Source organism: Dipodomys ordii, unplaced genomic scaffold (assembly GCF_000151885.1).
Source record: "Dipodomys ordii isolate 6190 unplaced genomic scaffold, Dord_2.0 Scaffold165, whole genome shotgun sequence".
Taxonomy (NCBI): Eukaryota; Metazoa; Chordata; class Mammalia; order Rodentia; family Heteromyidae; genus Dipodomys; species Dipodomys ordii.
Window position 1 is genome coordinate 751,692 of NW_012267381.1, and position 23,736 is coordinate 775,427.

The following is a 23,736-nucleotide window of genomic DNA, read 5'->3' on the forward strand; positions in this document are numbered from 1 at the left end:
ATAGTATTGTATCTCTAAAATGGAATCACAATAAGCCTTTCTCTTTTTAAATTGATTCGTCAAGCATTTTGTTAGACAGCAAGTTTACTTAAAAAGACAGAAAATGAAGATATTAAAGCTGACTGAAGACTAGCAGCATGGTTCAAATGGCATCATGCTCAAGGTCCTGAGTTCAATGGTCAGTAATGCAAAAAAGAAAAAAAGTACTAAATGAGATCCAGAGAGTAAGTATGGACTCTTTAGGAGACAAGGACCAAGGACTAAGAATTAACTATTGTACTTAGCAGCATAGAGGGCACTACAGTTCTTTATAAGTGTATTTTCACTTGAATGAGAGAAAAATTCTAACTGAAATTCAAAAGATTCAAAAGAGAATTCAAAAGATATTCCAGCATCAAAGTATATACACAAAAGAATATTAATTACAGTATTGTTTTATTGCAGCATATGGCTGTATATAATAATAAAGAGCTCTACAAAATAGTAAAAATGATGTTATTAAATGAAAAATGAACAAGAGCATTAGATGTTACTTTTTTATATGACCTAAGAACAAAAAACAAAATCTGCATGCATATGCTTTTTTTTTATCGTGGGGCTTGAACTCTGGGTCTGGGTGCTGTCCCTCAGCTCTTCAGCTCAAGGCTAGCACTCTACCACTTGAGCCACATCGCCACTTCTGGCCTTTTCTGTTTATGTGGTGCTTAGGAATCAAACCCAGGGCCTTATGCATGCAAGGCAAGCACTCTACTACTAAGCCACCTTCCCAGCTCCATGCATATGCTTTCTTAAAAAGTGAATTAACACAAGATGCATAAACCAAAACCATTATTAAACAGTCTGTAAAACAAAGACAAATCTTTATTTCATATTTCTCGAAGCTCAGCTATTAAACAGGAAGAGATCTCTAAAATTTGTCAAGGCAGACACCAAGCACAGCTGATGATTAAAAAAAGTCATAACCACCCTCAAAACATCTGAAGCCAATGGTGGCCTAAAATAAAACTAGAGGCAGAACAAAGCCTCAAAGCAAATCACACTCTAGTTACCTTAGGCATTACCATTCTTTCATGCAAAATTGCTATCATACAACCAAAACTTAAGGAGACTCAAAGAAAGGCCTGGGTTTTTTTTTTTTCATGATCTAAACTAATAATCAATTTCTTGATTTTCACCTCCAAATACATTATTTTTTATTTACTATGAAAATAGATCTAGGCCCTTTAGATTTTCATTTCATCAAGTTATAGAGTATAGATTTAAAGAAAAATTCTGCTATCATGGCACCACAATGTCATTCAATGAGGCACAACATGTCCTTTCCAATAAGTCTGGTTGTCAGCCATGACTGAGTGAACAGTCCTTTTGGGCATTCTCAGTATAGAGTAGAGGGGCTCTCGTTATATTTACTATTCTTATATCCTCTTCCCTTCTTCCTAGCTACTCTAATTCTCTGTTATAGTTAACCATTCTTTATATTAAATGTTCCCTATTCAAATTATTATAGCTTCTCATTCATGGCTGGACTCAAACTGATACAGAAACCAAACCAAAAAAAACACTTAATGTGTAATTCTTGTCCATAAAATAAGAAGAATAGGGACTGTGCCTCCTGGGTTCTTACTATGATTACCTGATTCTCTGCTTAGGGGCTGTAACCTAGCAAATGAGCAGAATAGCTCAATAGCTATGTACATATGACCATATAAGATGATGCTAAGTGAAATGAACTCCAAGATATGGACACAAGAGGTTTTTCTTTGTTTTTAATGTACAACATGATTTCTTGCTTCTTTTGTATTTTCCCCCTATGCCTTATCCCCTGTGTCACCGTATTTGATTTTGGTACCCTGGGTATTGTATATACATTTATCTGAATTAGAGAAGGGAAGAGGAACAACAAAATGGTGAGACAAATGACAAAGGGGGAACCAATGCAACAGCAATACTCTCAAGACAATATGTTGGAAATGATCTATACAACTTGAGGCGGGGTTAGGAAGACGAAAGTGGGGGGAAAATGAGGGAGGGTAGCAAGTTTGACAAGAAATGCACTCACCACCTTACTTATGTAACTGTAACCCCTCTGTATATCACCTTGGCAATAAAAAAATAAAATTTAAAAAGATATTACTAAAAACAACAACAACAGTGCCAAGCAAGACAATTTCAGAGAAGCTCTCCTCTTCGGGTAGGTTGGGTAGCAGAGTAGAAGTCACCCTGGTTCAAGGTTGACTTAGAACCACCAAGGCTGGTAACTAATTTCATGAGCCTCAGCAAAACCCGCAACTAGTCTGTTTCAGTTTTTGTGCTTTATAAAGACTGTGACTTAAGGTGTTTTAAAAAAAATAGGCAAAACTATAAAAGTTATTTTTAAAAGATTGGTTTTTGGTTGGCAAACAAAGCAGAAACTGGATAAAGAGAGGTATATGGAAACTTTCTTAGATGATAAATATGTTCCATAGCTTGTTTGGTGGACAGAGATTGTATATACAACTGTCAAAGTTCATTAAATTCAACATTAATATATTTATATTTTATTCCATGTAAATCATTCTCAAATAAGTAAGAAATATTCAACCCAGGGCTCCATGGAAAAATGTCAGATTATTCAACTGGGGTAGGAATGCAGAAGAATGAACCTGAAGCACCACATGGCTCTAGAAATCAAGGAAATGCTCAGAATAATGGTCAGTCTTAGAGCAATAAGGCAAGAGAAAAAATAGAAGGAATATAAATAGAAAAAGTCAAATTTTATCACTACAAGATCCTATACTTAGCAGATGCTTAAAATGGCCAGCAGCAGTGGCACATACCTATCTATCCAGTAGGTTGAGGTCTAGAGGGTTAAGATTTGGAGCATGCTAACGTAGGAAAGTTCATGAGAATTTATCTCCAGCAAAAAACTGGGCTAGAGGTGTGACTCAAGTAGTAAAGCACTAGTCACAAAAGCAAGCTGAGCAAATGTAAGATCCTGAGTTCAAATTCTAGTATGTGCCCTCTCCCCAAAAAAGTAAAAGAACACAAAATCACCATACAGAAAATCAGCAGTTGGGCTGGGAATGTGGCTTAGTGGTAGAGTGCTTGCCTAGCATGCATGAATTCCTGGGTTCCATTCCTCAGTACTACATAAACAGAAAAAGCCAGAAGTGGCACTGTGGCTCAAGTGGTAGAGTGCTAGCCTTGAGCAAAAGAAGCTTAGGGACTGTGCCCAGGCCCTGAGTTCAAGTCCCAGGACTGGCAAAAAAAAAAAAAATCGGTAGCTTTTCTACACAGGAATAAAGAAAAGTCTGAGAAAGAAAGGAGAAAAACAACCCCATTCATAAAAGTCTCAAAAAAAATCCCTAAGAATAAACAAAACCTCTACTATGAGCATGATAAAATACTGAAAAAAATTGAAAAAGATATTTGAAGATAGAAATACTTCCCAGGCTTATGGATCAGAAGAATATTGTGAAAATAGCTATACTACCAAAAGCAATCTACAGATTCAATTCCCACCAAAATCCCAAATGTTATCCTTCACAGAAATGAAAAAGTTAGTAACAAAACTCATATGTTACCATAAAAAATAGTCAAAGCAAATCTAAGCAAAAATAAGCACTGCTGGGGGGGGTACAAAAAATCTCATTTCAAACTATATTATAAAGCTATAGTAACAAAAATAGCATGACACCTAAACAGACATGTAGGCCAATGGAAGACCTAAATCTATTTTTTCACAAAAGGTACCTATAAGAAAAGACAGCCTCTTTAACAAATAATGTTAGAAAATTGGTGGTACACATATACAAGACTTGAAACTAGAGTCCGGTTTCTCATTCTATACAAAACTGAACACAAAATGGCTCAAAGACATGAAACTTTGAAACTATAAGGATAAACATACTAAGCTAAAAATATAGGCACAATGACTTTCTCAATAAAACACCAATTTTCTCTCTTTAAGTCTTTAACCCACATATTAATGAGACAGTATATTTTAGATATGAGGTCCTTGTCCGTTGTATGGCTAGTAAAGATCTTCTCCCAATCCATGGGCTTTCTATTGATCTTGCTAGCAATGTCTTTTGCCATGCAGAAGCTCTGCAGTTTCATGCAATCCCATTTGTCCAACTTTTCTTTAATTTGTTGTGTTTCTGAGTCTTTACTGAGAAAATTTTGGCCTGTGCCAAGGAGCCCTAGAATTTCTCCTATTCCTTCTTGTAATGTTTTCAGGGTGTCTGCTTTTACTTTGAGGTCTGTGATCCATTTGAAGTTGATTCTGGTGCAGGGTGATATATAAGGATTTAACTTTAGTTTTCTGCAGGTGTTTAACCAATTTTGCCAGCACCATTTACTGAAGAGGCTGTCTTTCTTCCATCCTATTTTTTGTGTTCTTTTTAATGTACTATGTGATTTTTTTTGTTTCTTTTCTATGTTCTTCCCCTTATGGTATATCCCCAGTTGTTGCTGTATTTGATTTTGGTACTCTGGTATTGTATATATGTTTATCTGAATTAGGGAAAAGAAGAAAAACAGCACAATGGTGAGACAAAGGACAAGGGGGGAACAAATGCAATAGCGACATTCACAAGACAATATGTTGGAAATGATCTGTACAACTTTCAGGGGGAGGGCATTGAGGGAGGGACAGTAGGAGAAAAATGAGCGAAGAGGTAATAAGTTTGACAAGAAATGTACCTATTACCTTACTTATGTAACTGTAACTCCTCTATACATTACCTTGACAAAAAAATCCACACCAATTTCATCAAATTAGGAACCTTCTGTATAGCAAGGGAAACAAATACCAAAATGAAGATTACTTACAGAATGGGAGAGAATACTTGCAATATATTAATACATATACCACTCATGGACATATATACAATGGAATTTGAGTCAATATATAATAGGAATACCTGTATCCCTATAGCAGCACTATTTATGGAAGCATTATTAAAAATAGCCAGGCTGGGAAATCAGTCAAAGTGCTCATCAACTGATAAACAGATAAAGAAAATTTTATACACACACACACATACACACAAACACACACACACACACACATACATAATGGAATATTACTCAACCATAAAGAAGAATAAAATTATGTTATTTGAAGGAAAATGGATAGAAGATCACAATGTTAAGTGAAATAAGCCAGACTCAGAAAACTAAATATTGCCTGTTTTCTCTCATATACAAACTTTAGACCTTTTAAAAAGAAAAAAAAAGATGAATGACAAGATAACACCCAATTCCTTCAATATTGTATCCTGCACCTCAACCATTTGTTATGCCATAGGACAGTTGGCCTGTATTCAAAAGACCAAGAGTAGAAGCTTTTTTTTACTAAACATGTGTAAAGAGTTGGTAATTGATGCTGAAAATTTGTTAAATAACCCTTCCAAAATTATACATGTGAAATATTTTTTAAAATAATAAACTGATCTGTATTCATTTTATTGATGTAAAAAAAGACATGAATGGAGCTGGGAAGGTGGCTCAGTGGTAAAGTGCTTGCCTTGCATGCATGAGGCCCTGAGTTGGATTCCTCAGCACCGCATAGCAGAAAAAGCCAAAGTAGCGCTGTGGCTCAAGTGGTAGAGCACTAGCCTTGAGCTGAACAGATGAGGGACAGCGTTCAGGCCCAGAGTTTAGGCCCCACAACCGACAAAAAAAAAGAAAAAAAAAGAAATGAATGTAAAAAGGGAACTGTTTGGGAGGGAAACAGTGCTAGAAGGGAGGGTGAAAGGAAAGGATTATGGAAGGATGGATATGATTCAAATACCTTAAAAAGAGAGAGGATAAGAAAGAGTAACAGAGTTGATAAATTTGATGCAAATACATTAAAGACATATATGGAAATATCACAATTAAATGAGCAGGGCATATAATATGAAGTCAGCCAGAAGCTGCTTCCACTCTTCAAGGGCTAATTACAGCATCAGAATAATTATAGAAATAGATCATAGGCCACTGAATAAAACCCACTTATTGAGTTCATACTGTTGATTAAGAAAAGTAGATAGGGAAGTTTAGCTGACTGACTATTCCTTATGGTAGAAGATTAACTAATAAATGCAAGCAAATAGGCTGAGTTAAAAAGTCATCGCTTTATCTCCATCCTAGTAACAATTCCAAAAACAAATATTAATATGCAGGTATGTGAAAATTGTGGTATGAAATGTTCATGAGAGATATATGGAATTTCATAATAGCTTTCAACTAATTACTTATATGTTACAAAGAGAAAATAGTAACTTCACAAATGAAGAAACCTAATAGATACCAAGTAATAACATTATCAGTCAAACTAGAATCTTGTGCATGGTAATAGTATGCATTAAGGACACAACATATCCCTTATATGTATTCCTGATATATAAAAAAAGAAGAACCTGAGAAAAAGACAAAGTAGTCTACAAAATAGCTAGCTAACGATACTCTTCAAAAGTGCCAGTGCCAAATATAGAAATGTCGTTGAAAATTGTTCCAGATAAAAGAAGCCTGAATCCCTAATACAATGAATAATACTGGAATGACTCCTGGATTGGCAGAAAATGATGTGAGGACATATTTTCTTGGAGTGTGGCTGGAGTACCAAGGCACCTATCACTCACTCATGAGGCCTGAGGTTTAATCCCCAGTAGTGGGAGGAAGAGGAAAGAGGCAGGAATATAGCCTCATGGGGAAAGAGACAAAATACAAATGTAATCTGAAGGATCTACTTCAAAATGGAACACAAAACTTGGGTAGTAGTTAGAAAAGTAAGGCCAAGAGAACTTTTTCTTTTTCTTTCTTTTTTGGTCTTAAACTCACCTGTGTGGCCTCAAAATCACAATTCTCAACCTCCCAGAGTGCTGGAATTTCAAGCACCCAGCAGCAAACCCAGCTAAAACTTTTTAACATGTGAGAAATGACTTACCTGAATGATGATGAGATTTAATTAATTAGAAATAAAAAATAAAAAAGGAAAGTATTGATGAAGCTATGTTCTTAATAGACAGAGTAGGTACAGTCTAGTGCAGAAATGAAAAGGTTCTATAGAAAGAAGTATGCCTGGTTCTTAGTAACTCACAATACATGGCTGTAAATAGTAGACAGGGAAATCCCCTTCAAAGGTTGTAGTCAAGTAGAAATAAAAATCACTAGTTAAGAAAAAGAATGGGAAATGTGAAAGTATTAGCAGTATAAGATGAGATGAGAAAGTGTCAAGTAACAATTCTCCCACTCTTAGCTTAAAGATATATAACATGAAAATTGTGGTATGAAATGTTCATGAGAGATATAAGTAATTTCATAATAGCTTTCAACTAATTACTTATATGTTACAAAGAGAAAATAGTAACTTCACAAATGAAGAAACCTGATAGATACCAAGTAATCAAAATTAACATTATCAGTCAAACTAGAATCTTGTGCATGGTATTAGTATGCACTAAGGACACAACATATCCCTTGGCAGGACACAACATACTACCTGGCAGGATTATGGCTCCACTTGAGGTTTGTGGTAATGAATTTAAAGTGAAAACAATCAGCAAGTTGTGTCACTAACCACATTCAACTGCATAGATGCACAAGCACAGGAAGAGTGGAAATGTGGATTTAAACAGAAATGTGGTTGTGGCTCAGCAAGGACAATCAAGAATCAGGAAAAACAAGAAAGGGTATAGCTCAGTGGTAGAGGGCTTACCTCATATGTACAAAGCCCTAGGTCAAGCCATACCATCACACACACACATATATAAAAAATATATATACACACACATATGATCAAGAATATGTGCAATGATAATTACAATTGATTTAAGCTAACAAGTAGGGGAGAGAGCGAAGATATAAAGGGACAAATTGGTGCTATACCATTGGGTATTGTGTGTCATAGTGGGATTGAATGATTACTGAAGTCAGGATACTAGAAAGATCAGAAAGTGGATGCATGAAACTGAAATTATGGAGATTCTGCAGTTATTAGTTAAGATCTAGGTTATGATTATGAAAAAGGTAAATTGGAAGATTACTGAAAGAAATAATTCAAAGAACTAAAAGAACAAATGTTAAGAAAATTTACGTGAATGAAATTAACAAGAAGATCACAAATAATATTGATGAAAAAGGAAAAAAATCAATGAAAGGGAAAGTGAGATTCTGCATTAAAAAAAAAAAAACAGAAAAGAATGTGGCTGACCTTTGTCTTCCAGTTCTTGGGAATAGTCTATAGAGTTTCCGGTGTGACAGGAATATCCTTTTTATTCATAGTAGGAATTATAGTGGGTTCCCTAGATATTTTGAGCCTCTGAGTGGGAGTTGGCTATGCCAGAACCAACCATGTAAGTAGAGGGTTAGGGTTTCCAACCATGTAATATCAGCTTGATTAGAGTAAGTATTTGAGCTAAAGATTAAATTGAACAGTTACTAACAATTCAGTCATTTATGCTTACATAATAAAGCTCCAATAAAAACTCTAGATACTAAAATTGTGAACTTCTCTGGTTGTCAATATTGTATTCTGTGTATTATAGACATCAGGGTGATCTGTACTGACTCCCATGGATAAAACTATCAAAAGGTGGCTATCTTTATGGGAAGTTGAGGATCACAATTCAAGACCAACAAGGGCAGAAAAGTTGGCAAGTGCCTGTCAACCTAAGCTATGTGAAAGGTTGAGACTGGAAGGATCATGGTTCCAAGCCACCAGAGCAGAAAAGTCCCAAAGGCTCCATCTAAACTAAAAGGTACTGGGCATGGCTGAACATACCTGTCATTCCAACTAGGGATGGGAAGCCTAAACACACAGATTATGATCCAGGCTCACACCCTATCTTAAGAAATAGGTTAGAGGTTCAGTTCAGTGGTAGAGAACCTATCTATGTAGCCAATTAGCAAAATAAGAGTGATTCTGGGCACCTCTCTACAATTGCAGTTGGGAGTGTTTTGAGTGAGAATAATCTTATGGGGAGCTGAGCCTTTAACTTGTGGTGTTTGGTCTTAGCTTTGAAGATCATTATAGGGAATGATCCAAAAAACACAGTCAACAACAGTTACAATAAAGTTTGCAAATAACACAATCTGATGATATTTAAAACTAGGGAATTTTAAAGAAGCAAGGAGTGATCTGAATGCTGCAAATAAAGAGGACACATATTCTACCTCTAGGCCAAGTGGTCAGAGTTACATGGAAAATAAAAACAGGGGGAGAAGTTGACATCACTTGAGAGGGCAACAGGGGGAGCATATGAGATAAAATCTCTGGAGCATTCCAAGTTTTATAGGTTATGAAGATGAGGAGTTATCAGTGCAAGAAATTCACTAAAATGGACCAACCATACAATGACAGAGCACCATGACAAAATAGTGATATACTAAAAACCAGACTTTATTTGGAACAGAGTAATCATGGTATCAAATACTGCTGATAGGTCAAGTTAAACAGACTAAGAAATAACTACTGGGTTCAACAATGTGAAAAGCCACAGATGGCCATAACAAGTAATTTCAGTGAAATCATGGAGAAAGAAGCCATTTGGGAATTGTTCAAAAATAGAATAGAGCCGGGTGCCAGTGGCTCATGTCTGTAATCCTTGCTACTCAAGAGGCTGAGATCTGAAGATTGTGGTTCAAACCCAGCCCTGGCAGGAATGTCTGTGGACTCTTACTCCAATTAAACACCAGAAAATCAAAAGTGGCACTTTGGCTCAAGTGGTAGAGTGTTAGCCTTTAGCTGAAGAGCTCAGGGAGAGTGCCCAAGCCCAAAGTTCAAGCCCCATAACCAACCAAAAAAAAAAAAAATAGAATAGAGATCTGACTTTCCTGAAAAGTATTTAACTTTGCATAAGAACAATTCACACTGTGGCATATTTGCCCGGAGCTATTCTTACACACATACACACACTCCCCGCTGCCCTCAACATCAAGCCCCCAAAATACAGATCAACCGGGGTAGAACAGGTCTTGAAAACCAGCAGTTTAATTTCCACAGTCATAAAGGACTTGGTTTGTTGTATTTAGTTATAGCAACTCCACTATTTTGAAGTTATAGTTGTAGCTGGAGAAATAAATGGTCCAATGGACCATCTGAGGATTTAACAGGAAGGTCTAGGGCGTAAAACAGTAATAAGATGTTAATAATCCCTCCATATACCCCAGGGTAGTAATTTTCAACAAAGGTGAAAAGACAATTCAATGAAAGGAGGAAGATAATCTTTTCAACAAACAGTGTTGGGACAAATGAATATCCATATATGCAGAAAAAGCCTTAGATTTTTTATCTCATACCAAAAATTAACTGTAAATGGATAATAAAGCCAGCAATTCCTCTCCTAGGTATCTATTCAACAGAAATAAAACATTTGTCCATATCAAGACTTATACATAAATTTCCATAGCACCAGGCATAAATGTCAAAGAGTAAAAAGAATTCAAATGTCCATTTTGTGAACAGATAAGATGTAGTATTTTCATATGCTGTGGAAATCAGGAATAAAATAATAGAATTTATCACAATCTTCCAATAGATAGGCAATAGATATTTTTTTGGGAGGGGTCCGGTCGTGGGGCTTGAACTCTGGGCCTGGGTGCTGTCCCTCAGCTCTTCAGCTCAAGGCTAGCGCTCTACCACTTGAGCCACAGCACCACTTTCGGCTTTTTTTCTTTTTGCTTATGTGGTGCTGGGGAATGGAACCCAGGGCCTCATGCATGCAAGGCAAGTGCTCTACCACTGAGTCACTTTCCCAGCCCCAGGCAATAGATATTTAAGCATCAAAAATGCAAAGTAAGATGGCCCAAATTCACAGGGATAATTAGGATACTACTATTTAAATAAAACTTAGGACCAAAAAAAAGAAAACATCTTGATAAATGACCAACAGAGATTAACCTAAAAAACATGGTAAAGAAACCAATAGCAAATGACTACATTTATCTTGTAAAATAAAACAAATTACACACCATATGATTGCATTTGTATAAATGCCAAATGTAAATTTATAGAAACAAGAAGCAGATCAGTGGTTACTTAGTGCTAGGGGAATGGAGACTGACTGCCAATGGACTACAGAGAATTTTTTTAGGTGATGAAAGTGCTCTAAACTTGGATTGAAATGGTAGGTATACAACACTAATTCACTTATGGTCACTAAGTGTACATTTATAATGAGCAAATTTCACAAGTAAATTATACCTCAATAAAGCTGTAAAACAGAAAGGGGGAAGAACTGGACAAGTGAACATAGGTAACTTTTTGTAGACTTTCATACAAGTGAGAGAAAAGATACAGGATGGTAGCTAGAAAGAAAGGGTTTCTTTTAAATGAAAGAAGCTACAATGCTTTTTTGCTGTTGACAGTGATCTAGAAAAGGAAAAAAGAACAATTTTAATTATAGAACCAATGTCCTTAAGAAGGTGAACGAGGCCCAGGTGCCTGGGGTTTACACCTATAGTCCTACCTATTCAGGAGGCTGGGATCTGAGCCAACCTGGAGAGGCAAATCCAAGAAAAATTGATCTACAAAAAAAAATACCAAAAAATCAGAATTGGAGATGTGGCTCAAATGGAAGAGTACCTGCTGTGAAAGGGGGGAAGGAGCTTAGTAAGAGTGTAAGCCACTGAGTTCAAGCCTCAGTACTGAAGGAAGAGGGAGGAAGATGAGAAGGGACAGCTTTAATTAACAACTGGAAAAAACAGCTTTTGAAAGAGGGAGAAAAAGACAGATAATTTATAGTAATGATGTAAAACGGCAGGTGATAAGGAAATTATTTGTATATTTTTGAAAAATAGGAAGCAAGTTCACTAGCTAAGAGGAAGGGGGAAAAAGGAAATTTTGAAAATATGAGAACATAGGAAAAATATAATCATCTAAGAGAATGGGAGTAGAAAGAACCAGATAGCTGGGCAGTGCTAAACAATAAATTTAAAGTCATTGGGTACTAGCCAAAAACTTAAAGTCACTATATTATAGATGTTATGTTCCAGCTATATTTACCAATAAGCATAAAACAAGAAAGACTGGTATTACCCAGTGTTATGTTTTGTCAAGTAGGAACAACTATGGGAGAGGGGTGAAAGGGATTGAAAGTAGAATCAGGAAAGCAACTGTAATGAAAGGCTGATGAAATACAGCTAGAAAAAGTGGGCAAAAAAAAAAAGGAAGTGGACATGTAAGGATATTATTGAACAGAAAGGGGAGTAAGGAAAAGGTCCCAATGAAGTCACAGAATTAAAGTCATTGGATACTATAACTGAGGCAGAAAAGTAAAAGGTGATAGTTGAAGAGTTAAATGTCAGAAACTAATTACCAAAAAAAGCTGCAGTTATTAGTAAAAAGTTCTTAGGCAGTGATTCCCAATCAATGCTAGTTGCACAGTAAAGTCACCTTGAAAACTGATGAATATCCTTGGTTACATCCCAGACAAATAATATATAAATGTATAATGTGTGTGTGTTTGTGTGTGTTTAAGTGCTAGGCATCAATGATTTTGGAAACTCCTCAGACAATACAATGCACTGAGGGTTTAAAAACATCTGCATAGGATATGCCATAGAAATGAATGGTTAAGGAAGAATACAAGATCACTGGAGGAAAGAAAGTCAAGAGGTCAGAGTATTAGATGCACTATCTGTTTACACACTGACATCACCAATAATTCAACCGGAGAACTAGGAAAGTGACAATGACCCTAGAATTCTAGATACATCAACAAGAAGCAAAGAGTAGATACCACTGAAGAACTCTGCCAGAGAGGAGCCTTTAGTAGGAAAGCTAGATTTTCAGTTAGCTGCAGGGGTTGAGAACATTTGGTATCAGTCCTCAAAATGATTTAGCACATGAAAGGACAGATACATAAGCTTCTTGTAAGCTGCCTATGGCGGCTGTCTGCTTGTATTGGTATTTTGTATAGCCCTCTAATGATGTTATAAATATCCAAGTGGCCCTTGGCAGAAGAAAAGGTTCATCACCCCTGATAGAACATGTAGATAAAGGTATTGTTTGGAAAAGAGGTTAAAAATAGTTTTGCAGATGATTGACAATGAGTTCTGGAAGGCACAGACTGATGGTTTCATGGTCACAGAGGGGGTGAAAATTGGGTCATGCAAGAAAGATGAAGAAAAAGACAAGGCCAAGAAATTGCAGAAATATGTTTTATTTTTTAACAAAGGGGAAAAATAAACAGAAAAAGTGCTGTAAAATTTAAAAAAGCTTTCCTGAGCCTAGCCACATTCTAAAATATTTTTTAAATTAATGTCAAATAAAAGTGTCATGAAAGTTAACCTCATACAAAGTCATTACTTTTAAGAAGAGAGAGAATAAGGAGAATATCATCTCTAAAGATGATGAAAGCATGCCAGAATGGCATGTCCACATAACAGATCAAAACTCTAACAAGTTATTTCAAAAGGAGCTAAAATGGTTTGAGAAAAATAGCATAAGAGATGAAAGAACAAAAATAAGAATTATAAAACCTCAAAAAAAATGATGACCTAGCTCAGGAAACGATAAAAAATAAAAGGAAAAAAATCTTCTAGAAACTTAAAAAAAAACAAACAGAAAATCCCTTAAGAAAAATAGAAGGTGAAAAAGAGGAAATCTTAAAAAGGAAGCTAGACATGGCACTGCACACTTGTAATCTCAGCAGTCAGGAGGCTGAGGCAGGACAACAGTGAGTTCCAGGCCAGCTTGGGCAATTTATTGAGACCATATTTCAAACAACAAAGCAAGGACTGAAGGTGTTGCTCAGCAATATGGCACCTGCCTAGCAAATGTGAAGCTATGAGTTCAAACTCCAGTACCAAACAAAACAAAAATAAATAAATAAATAGGTAGAAAGCATTGAGTCAGGCAGGGTGGCTCATACCTCTAATCCAAGCTATTCAGAAGGCTGAGTGAGGTCTAAAGGATTGTAATCAGCCAGGTCAGAAAAGTAAATCTTTCCTAAATAAGAAAAAATTACTGCATTTTAGAAAAGCACTTTGAATAATTGACAACAGCTCAGAATAAGAAAAAGAATATACTCTCATTACTAAACTTTATAGTAATAGTAATAGTAGTAGTAGTAGTAGTAGTCATAGGGCTTGAACTCAGGGTCGGGGCACTGTCTCTGAGCTCTTTCACTTAAGACTAGTGCTCTTTGACCCACTGTACCACTTCTGGTTTTCTGGTGGTTAATTGGAGGTAAGAGTCTCATGGACTTTTCTGCCCCAGCTGGCTTCAAATTGCGACATTCAGATCTCAGTCTCTGGAGTAGCTAGGATTATAGGTGTGAGCCAACAGCACCCAGCTTATTAAATTATTTTTAACAAACGAAAAACCGAGGTCCCAGAGGAGGAGACAGAAATCTGTACAGTCAGGAATAAGTGTCCAAGAAATATGAGCTGAGTTGCAAATACTGGGTTCCTCATGATATAAAAGAGAAAAGGTACACAAGATTAGGCTTGATAATTTTGGAGCACGTAAGTAAAAGAGAACTGCAAGTGTAGAAGATAAAGAAATACATATAAAAAGAAATACATCTTTATTCAAGTAAGGATTCTTATCAACTACAAAGTTACTATTTTTAAATATTTTAATTGTTATTATAAAGGTGATGTAAAGAGGTTACAGTTAAATAAGTCAGGTAAAGAGTATATTTGTTTTTGGACAATGTCACCCCTTCTCTTGCTCTCCTAGTTTTTCCCTCCCATTCCTACTCACAAGTTACATAGTTCATTTTCAACATAGTGTCCAATGAATACCATTGCTGTATTCATTCACCCATTGCCCCTCTATTTCTGTGTCTCCTCCTTATAACTCCCAGCGACACAAATGAACAAACAGAACAAAACAAAAAAAGAAAAATAAGAAAAAACTCTTATTTTCACTTCCTGGAGTTCATTTCAATAAATATTATTTTATATGATCTTTTACCTAAAGGATACTCTTAGGATACGAACACAAAGGCACAATGCCTATCTACATCTGATCTTCCTATGTAATACTTATCACTATTATTATTGTTCTAAAATTTTACCATTTTTTCTGATATTTGATAAAACACGGGCTCTTTTTTTCCCCAGTATTCACTATTCTCAGTATTTTTTCCCCAGTATTCACTATTGCATGTGGTAGAAGAAATATGAAAAAATCCTAGAACAATGTCATCATGTATGACCAGACCTGAAAGTGTCATTGAAATGACTTCAAAATGTCAGATGCTATGAAACACATTATTTGGTCAAGAAGAAAAAGAAAAGGCATCAAAAAGATTTAAGCCAACATTTCCAAGGCAATGAGTACTTGCATAGAGATTAACAAAATGCTCATTAACCCAAATGCAGCCAAATACAGTATCTTAAAAGATGCTAGCCCACCCATCCCATTCTAGAAATATGCTAACATCCAACTGGCAATAAAAAGGTCAGTAATGTGAGCAAAGTTTAGGCAAAGGATCCACAAAATGCTCCCAAGATTCTAAATTAGACTTTTGTCTATTTTTAAGACCAAAGAATTGTGCAAAACTGCTATTCACATGGGCAGGCACCTCTCTATGCCTTTTTTATAAACACAAATATAAAACTAATTAAGTTTCACCTAAAGAAAGATGATCACATATTTTTTGGTTTGGGTAGGTTTGTTTTTGTTTTGTTTTGCTGGTCCTAGGGCTTGAACTCAGGCCCTGGGAGCTGTCACTGAGTCTTTTTGCTCAAGATAGTCTTCTTAGTACCTTGTGCCTAGTTTTAGTGTATTTTCTGTTTTGATGGCTGAAATTTGGATAAAGCACAAAAGCTAATTAGTCTTTGGAAGCTTGGTAGTAGGTATTTGTTTTACTCTAGGAAGTTTATTTCTATTCATATTCTGTTGAGTCCTGTAGGGTTCCCTAGGATTGTGAAGTAGGGTAAATGAAGGCAATTACCTTTAGTAGACTTGTATAACCAAAACTTATTAAAGCACATAAATAAATAATTAACCAAATACATTCAAACCCTGTTTAAAACCTTAGCACTTCCTTTTTTTAGAGTTTTAAAGAGGAAAAGAGACTTATTTTAGAAACTTTTATTTTGCCATTACTGACATTATTTAAGGAGGAATATTAAATTTCAATTTTAACTGAAAAATAACAGTAATAAAGAAATGAGCCAGGTGCTGGTGGCTCAAGTCTATAATCTTAGTTACTCAGGACCAGCACAAAAATAAACAAATACAGAAGTAATAAATATAAAATATCTAGTGTAAAAACAAGCTGGAAACATGACTCAGTAGAAGAACACTGAGCAAGTGTGAAGCACTGCATCCAAACCCCAATGCCCCCCCCAAAAAAAGAGAAGAAGAAAAAGAAAGAAAAGAAATAATACCTAATGTCAGAAACTTTCTTCAGAATCATATGTAAAAAGAGTCTCATCAGAAAATACAATAGGGACCAACTGGTCAGATAAATTAGTACTAAGGAAAAACAGCCAAATTTTTCTAGGTTAATAGAAACTCATTATTCCCTGAAAAGTCCAAATAAGGTGAGCTCCAATCCATTGACATTAATGGGCGCATACTATGTAATAGACCAAAGATGGGCAAACCTTTTCTATAAAGAGATAGATAGTAAATATTTAGGCTTTTCAAGCCATATGGTCTCTATGGCAACTACTCTGCTGTTGTACCCCAACCAGCCATAACCATTATGTAAACAAAGGAACGGGCTATGTTCCAATATAAAGTCTTTATGGACACTGGAATTTAAATCCTAACTAATTTTCACATGTCAAGTAGTATTTTTTTATACTTTTTCAATTACTTTTAAAATTTAAAAACTATTCTTCAATTCTAGGCAATACAAAAGCAGATGATAGGCTGGGATTTGGTCTGTAGGCTACAATTAGCCAACACCTATAATATAGAAATAAATAATTTGGCCAAAATTCACATAAAGAGACTTCTAATTCTGTCATTTCAGGAAACATAAGAAAGGAATAAAATATTATTTATCTTTAGGATCTATTTTAATCATATTCCACGTTGCTCTGCAATTTTTTAAGGTCTATGTTTATATATACATGTATATGTCTTTCTCTAAATTTACTTCCTGATGCCTACAACTTCCTGATTCCACAATAAGAGATGAGGCTTCAAAGGCATGACTGAGATAATTGTCAATAATGTTTAATTTGAATATTTACAAGTATAAAGGGAAACTGAGAGTAGCAAACCCAAGCTGGGCTAAGAGGTAGGCAAAACCTTTTTTCCACTCTAAAGATAAGGGTTTAGGCTAAAACCTTAAGGAAAAGCAAAGGAAGAACTCGTCCAAGAACAAAGGAGAGGAGTCAAGCACTCCATGGAAACAAAGCTTCATATAGAAAAGTATGAAAATTTAAGAGGATATTGCATTCTGAAGGAGCCATAAGTAACTCAAATTACCTGAAAAATAGCTTTAAAGAAGAAAATGGTACATAATGAATCAAAAGAGGATACAGGAAAGATCATGAAGTATCTTATATGGTTTGCTAAGGAGTTTCCATTTTATCAATTCAATGGTGAAAAGCCACTGGAAGATTCTTAAGAAAAATAACACAGAATACATTTTGAAAAACAGCTTTGGCAGTCACGTGTAGGTATCTTCAAGGAAATATACATAAATCTGACATGAATGGTAAAGATGTTACAGCAATAGTCTCATGCCTGTAGAGGCTGAGATCGGTGACCTGAGGATTGTAGCTCAAAGCCAGTCTGGGCAGAAAAATCTATGAGACTCCTATCTCCAATTAACCAGCAAAAAGCCACAAGTTGAACTGTTACTCCAGTAATAAGAGTGCCAGCTTTGAGCAGAAAAAGCTAAGGGAGAGCACCCTGCCCCTGAGTTCCAGCCCCAGTACCAGCACCAAAAACAAAAAAAGCAGTAAGATAATTTACTATCATGCAATCACTGTTTAGAGGACTGGCAACAGACTCTCAAGTTCTGATTTTTTTTTAAAGGCATTTATTTGAGAGGTGGTATCATGCACCAAATAAAGGCAGAAATAGATTCTACAGGGAAGAAAAGGATAAAGGAAAACATAATTAAGATTAATACCAACTCATTTCCTTTGCCTATTAAATTTAGCCATGTCTACCTTCAACCATCCAAGGGCAAACAGAAACTCAACATAACAAAATATTCCTGGCTCATACCCCTAATCCTCGCTACACAGACTGAGATCTGTGAATTGAAGTTTGAAGCCAGACTCGGCAAGAAAGTCTGTGAGACTTTCATCTCCAATTAACCACCAAAAAATCCAGAAGTGGAACTGTGGCTCAAGTGGTACAATGTTAGCCATGAGCAAAAAAGTTCAGGGACAGTACCCAGGTCCAGAGTTCAAGCCCCAGGACTGGTACCAAAAACGAAAAAAAGTTCTAGACCAATCAGGACAGCAAAGTCCATGAGACCTCATCTCAATGGAAGAAGCTAGACATGTTAGCACTGGCCTATCATCCCAGCAATAGTAGGAAACAAAAAAATAGAACTGCAGTCCAGACATATGCCTAGAAAGTCAGATTTTATCTCAAAAATAGCTAGGGCACAAAAGAGCTGGAAGCATGGCTCAGAGGCAGGGCATCGGTCTAGCAAATGCAAGGCCCTGACTTTAAATTCCAGTACCACTAAAAATAAAACGAAATAAGCAACTTTTCTGACAATTATAACGTCCAAGATTAAAAAAATATATAGTGAAATGGGTTGGGAGATAATAAATTAATGGTACAGCTGTACCATAAAAATTAAACTGATCTAGTAAAAAATATCTATTTCCATAACTAGCTAATTATTTTATAATTACTTAGAGCTTTGTGGAATAAGACAGTTACACACTAGAATTTTTGTTTCACTTATTACATCCTAAGCCTACTTTCATCCTCTAAATTTCAGGACAGAAATATCTTGTTCTTCACTTAATATTACCTTGAATTTTAAAAATTCATTCTCTAAAAAAGCTGGGCACCAGTAACTCACATCTGGATCCTGAGTCCTTTGGAGGTTTATATTGGTCAACATTAGGATCATGGTTTCAGACCAAGTCAGAAAAAGAAGTCTGAGAGACTCCATCTCCAGGTAAGCTGGGCATGATGGCACACAATTGTCATCCCAACTACTACCAGGGAGCCTAAAATAGGCAGGTGCTTGTCCAGTCAGGAAGTGAGATCCTATCTCAAAAACAACCAGTTGAAAAAGCGTTGGAGACATAGCTCAGTGGGAGAGCACTTGTCTAGCAAGCTCAATGCCCTGTCAAAAAAATGCCAGTGGCTCATGTCTATAACCCTAGCTACTCAGGCCGAGATCTTAGAATCAGTAGTTCAAAGCCAGCCAGCAGATAAATACACAAGACTTTTATCTCCAATTAGCAAGTAAAGGTCAGAAGTAGAGGTGTAGCTCAAGTGATAGAGCACCAGACCTGAACAAAAAATGCCAAGCAAGAGAACAAGGTCTAAAGTTCAAGCCTAAGTACCAGCATACAAAAAAAGCAAAGAAATGAAGAAACAAAGAAAGAAAAAGAACTGACCACTAATTAAGTACCTACACACTGTAAACCTTTAAAGTTTTCCTTCTAACATTTCTTTCCACAATTTTTCCCAAGGGATATATACTCTATTTACATATCTCCTTGATAACTTTTTATTAACTATCAAACAATCTTCATCTAATGTAGTTATCAGAAAAGGCTATTCTGATAAACAAAGTAAGAGCTTTCATGGCATTATAACAAAGTATAAGTGATTCTATATAGTTATTTATATAATTTTTCCCTCCAATAACAATAGTTGAGATAACAGACATATTAACAAATATGAAAATGCTAAATATCAATTCACTCAAGAGAAAAAAAAGAAATTATACAAATAATAAAGCTAGCTTTCAGGATTTATTTCCTTGACCCAAAAAGTAAACAGCCATCTGCAACAACCTGTTCTAGGTCCTTGAAAGGAAATCTGAGTAGTCAGTAAAGATATTCCAGCTAATATCAGGTGATTCTGGCTAAATTCAATCCAATGTAATTTCAACTACTGTGTCCAGTGTGTCTTGAACTGAATTTTTATTCTATTGAAAAGGGAAGAAATATGATATAGAAAATTTTGTTGCATTTCTTTTATGCACACCACTATGTATCTAATAAATACCTACTACTCAAATATTCCTCTTTGGAACTACTGGATTAGTACACTCCTTTCTAGATCCACAGCCCTTTCCAAAATCATTCATACAGAGCCACTTAGAAAATTCTAAAAGAGCAATAGCACTTATAGGGATCAGAGGAAAAAGAAGTATCAGCATGGGATAGAGAAGTGATGGAAGAAGGGATTCATAAATGTTTAACAATGTTGATAATTTTTTATGAAAGAGACAGCTCAAGTTAGGTTTTACAAATTAAGTATTCTAAAATGAATTACCAACCAGTATCAAACACAAGAGCATGCCCTAAGTCCATATTTAACTTATTGACTACACTAAATTATATGAACACATATCCTGAGTAAGTTTTAGCCGTATCAGTCATATCAGTAGATTATATTGAATCCTATATTAACAACTATGTTAAGATAAGAGCATTTTGTTACATGAGATGTGTTATTTGCACCATAATTGAGAAAATTTTCTGTTGAAAAGAATAACAGCAGTAGTTTGGCTTGAAAAAGAAAATAATCATCAGAATTGCTGGAGGTAGTGTTCCATTTCTTAAAACAGGAAGATATGTTACAGTGTTATTCTTTATAATTTGTTCATTTTATAAACACTTCAAGTATGTTTAAATGTTAAGAAAAATCTGAGCAAACATTTGCTCATGGAAGTTAAATATACTTAAACTTCAATCTGTTTTTGCTATTTTTAAATAAAATAGAAATCATTAAAACATCAGTAAATAAGGAAAATAAATTCTCCTTAATTTTCATTAAGGAAATTAGCAATAAAATTTTACTGAAAAGAAACTGTGTGTATAATATATCAATTTATATTCAATATACCTAAAAGTAAAGTTCTCTTCAAAACCAAACTCCATCACAAATATTTCTTTGGCTACATAAAATGTATTCCTTCCTCTACTTACAAAACCAAAAATGAATTAGAAAACAAGTTTCTAAAGAAAAGTGTTTCACTCTAAGTAACTATAATTTTTGCATATGTGTACACTTAACATTTATGTGAGTTCTACTACATTTATTCACATTTACAGTGTTTCCTTTATCATAAGTATGTACATTTTATTTATGCCTTGGGGATACTAATTTGAGTGAAAGGGCAATATAGTATTCTGAAACAGCTCTTCTACTTCTTAGGCATAGATTCTTGAGCAAGTTACTGAATCTGTGTTCCAGTATCTCATGGATAAAATAAAAAATAACAGTATATAGTTCATAGGATTTTAAAACTGATTAGAACGAATATAAAAGAGGACTAGCATAGAGTAAGTGCTTTGTAAGTGTTGGGCTATTATTACCAGTAGTATTAATTCCCCATCTCTCCGAACATACTAAAACCATTCTTAACAACCAGAATTATTGACTATAATCATATTACTAATTAAAATAGAAATCAAATCTAAATAACAATGAGTCTGAAGCTCTGCAACTTTGAAGAGAACTGATTAATAAATCTATATTACCACTCCAAAGATAAAGAACAATCCAAAAAGTACTAGCTCCCAAAAACACAACTATCAATTTCTTCCCTTACACAAGGGGGCAGTGATAACAAGAAAAGAATGGGGCTCTGTAACACCTCTTCCTACAGACAGTAGGGGGTGGCAGCACATATGGCTTGCAGTCAGAACAAAACAGGAAGACCCAACAGAACTGCTCTTTATTCTTCCCTGGCCCTGTCCTCTCTTCTTTAGCCTCAACAGAGCCTCAAGATAAGGAAAATATCGACGGAAAAGACAAAAACCCAAAATTAATCATCAAGGAAAATCAAATTTTATCTTTGAAGAAAATGATCCCTCAGTGGCTGAATTTTGAACCAGGGGGAAGCCAATCAGTATGAATTTCCAGATTACATGGCAAATTACAACATCTACACAAGTATCAATTTTTGTGTAAGAATTGTAACATAATACGACAAACTCTCATAGTAAACATATTCTAATGAACACATCCAGTTAGTTCTGCTTTTGTTTCACAGTAAGAGACAGTCATTGTGTATATATATATGTATATATATATATATATATATATATATGGTATATCACATAGCTCATCTAGCTCTTTTGTTACTTCTGAAATTTCAGCTATGTTCTGACAATCCTCTCAAAACACAGATGCTCCTAAAAGGAAATCACAATGTTTTTGCAGCATGTGGGCAATTTCACATATATGTATATATGTACATATTTATATACATCTAGAAAGAGACAAGAGGGAAAAAATGGGAGAAGAGGGAAAGAAGGGATATTTAAGGCTCTATTTTTGTGGTCACATTCCTAAGATGATCTACCTGAGAAATGCTAAAGAAACAGTCCCCTGACAGTGTCCATGTTGCTTTTTATGCCAATTTTCTGCATTCCATTTTTCTCTTATTTTACCATTCCAACACCCAGAACATACAAGAATATTTCACTACTGCCCTCCTCCGTAATTAACCATCCTGATGGCTTTGGCTCCTACCCTCAAAATGCCTGAAAATTTACCCCTTTTGTTCACCATATTGTTTTGTTTCCTTCATTCATTTTCACCTGTGTAAAAAAAAATCAAGAAAGGGGCACATATGAAAAAATGTTTCCCCTTGCCTAATAATCTTGAACTCACAATTATGGTCAAGATACTTGGATTGTTTGGGGTTTTGCTTGTTGTGTTTTGTTTCTTTTCCTGTAAAGGAGCAGAGAGTGAAAGACACCCCATGTACACCAAATCCTCTTCCCAATGTTAATTATCATTGTTTATGTTTTATGAAAAACATGTTCCACATTCCACACCTGGAACAGAAGACAGGGCAGGATTCTGTCAGTGCTCTCTACGCGCTGAAGGCAAAACCTGGAATTATTTTAGTCCTATTTTTTTCTTTCCTCTCTCACAACCAGATACAAATTGCTTTTTGCTTTCACGTGAGTACTTTCCCTATGTCAAAAAAAATAGCCTAAAAAAATAGCCTATAAGCTCCCTCTCTATTTCCTGTGGCAAAATAATCTAGCAATGGGCCCTATTAATATTTTATTACACCACACCTCCTTCCCAAGAGGAATTATTAGTATCACTAATAACTCTTCCACCAGGAATTTCTACACCACCCGGGCGAGCCCATCCAGTGCCTTTACCTGGCACATTTCACAACTACTTGCATGCTGCATTCGGGGGACACGTTTTGCAAAACTCGTTCTGCACCACATTCCCTGACACGTTGAGCCAATCTGCCTGGCACCTTCCTGCTATGGATCCCTGTCACCCGCACACACTCCAGGTACCAAATGCCATGACACCTTCGGTGACAGCCAAGTGGCCGAACCCCCTCCACCCAACCCATCGGTTGCAAGTACCACATGCGGAGGCAGCCTGATTCCCCACGTCCTCGACACCGGAGGCACTTCGCTGCCGGGGTTCGCAGTCTCCGCACGCGCCCCCGCCCCTCTCCGGCAGCTCAGGCTTTCGTGGCGAACGTCCCTGTCACTAGAGCGACCTTCCCTAACCCGGCTCCCTCGGCCCCCTTACCTGCCGCTCGGAGGGGTCTGGCGCACCTCGGGGTCCAGCCCGCGTCCCCGTGGTCTCCGGGTGCCGCCCGCGCCTCCCCAGAGCCCCTCGCTGCCCTCCGACGCCCCCCCCACCGGAGGGTC

At 36.0% G+C, this 23,736-nt stretch overlaps 1 protein-coding gene across 1 annotated transcript in view; it reads right to left on the bottom strand.

Annotated features, from left to right (window-relative positions):
- The window catches only part of Tanc2 (tetratricopeptide repeat, ankyrin repeat and coiled-coil containing 2), a 278,406-nt gene extending 254,729 nt beyond the window's left edge, over positions 1-23,677 (bottom strand). Inside the window, exon 1 of the mRNA XM_013033239.1 lies at positions 23,615-23,677. The gene's annotated coding sequence lies outside the window, so the exon portion shown is untranslated. The remainder of the gene's footprint in view (positions 1-23,614) is intronic.
- Between the last annotated feature and the right edge of the window lie 59 nt (positions 23,678-23,736).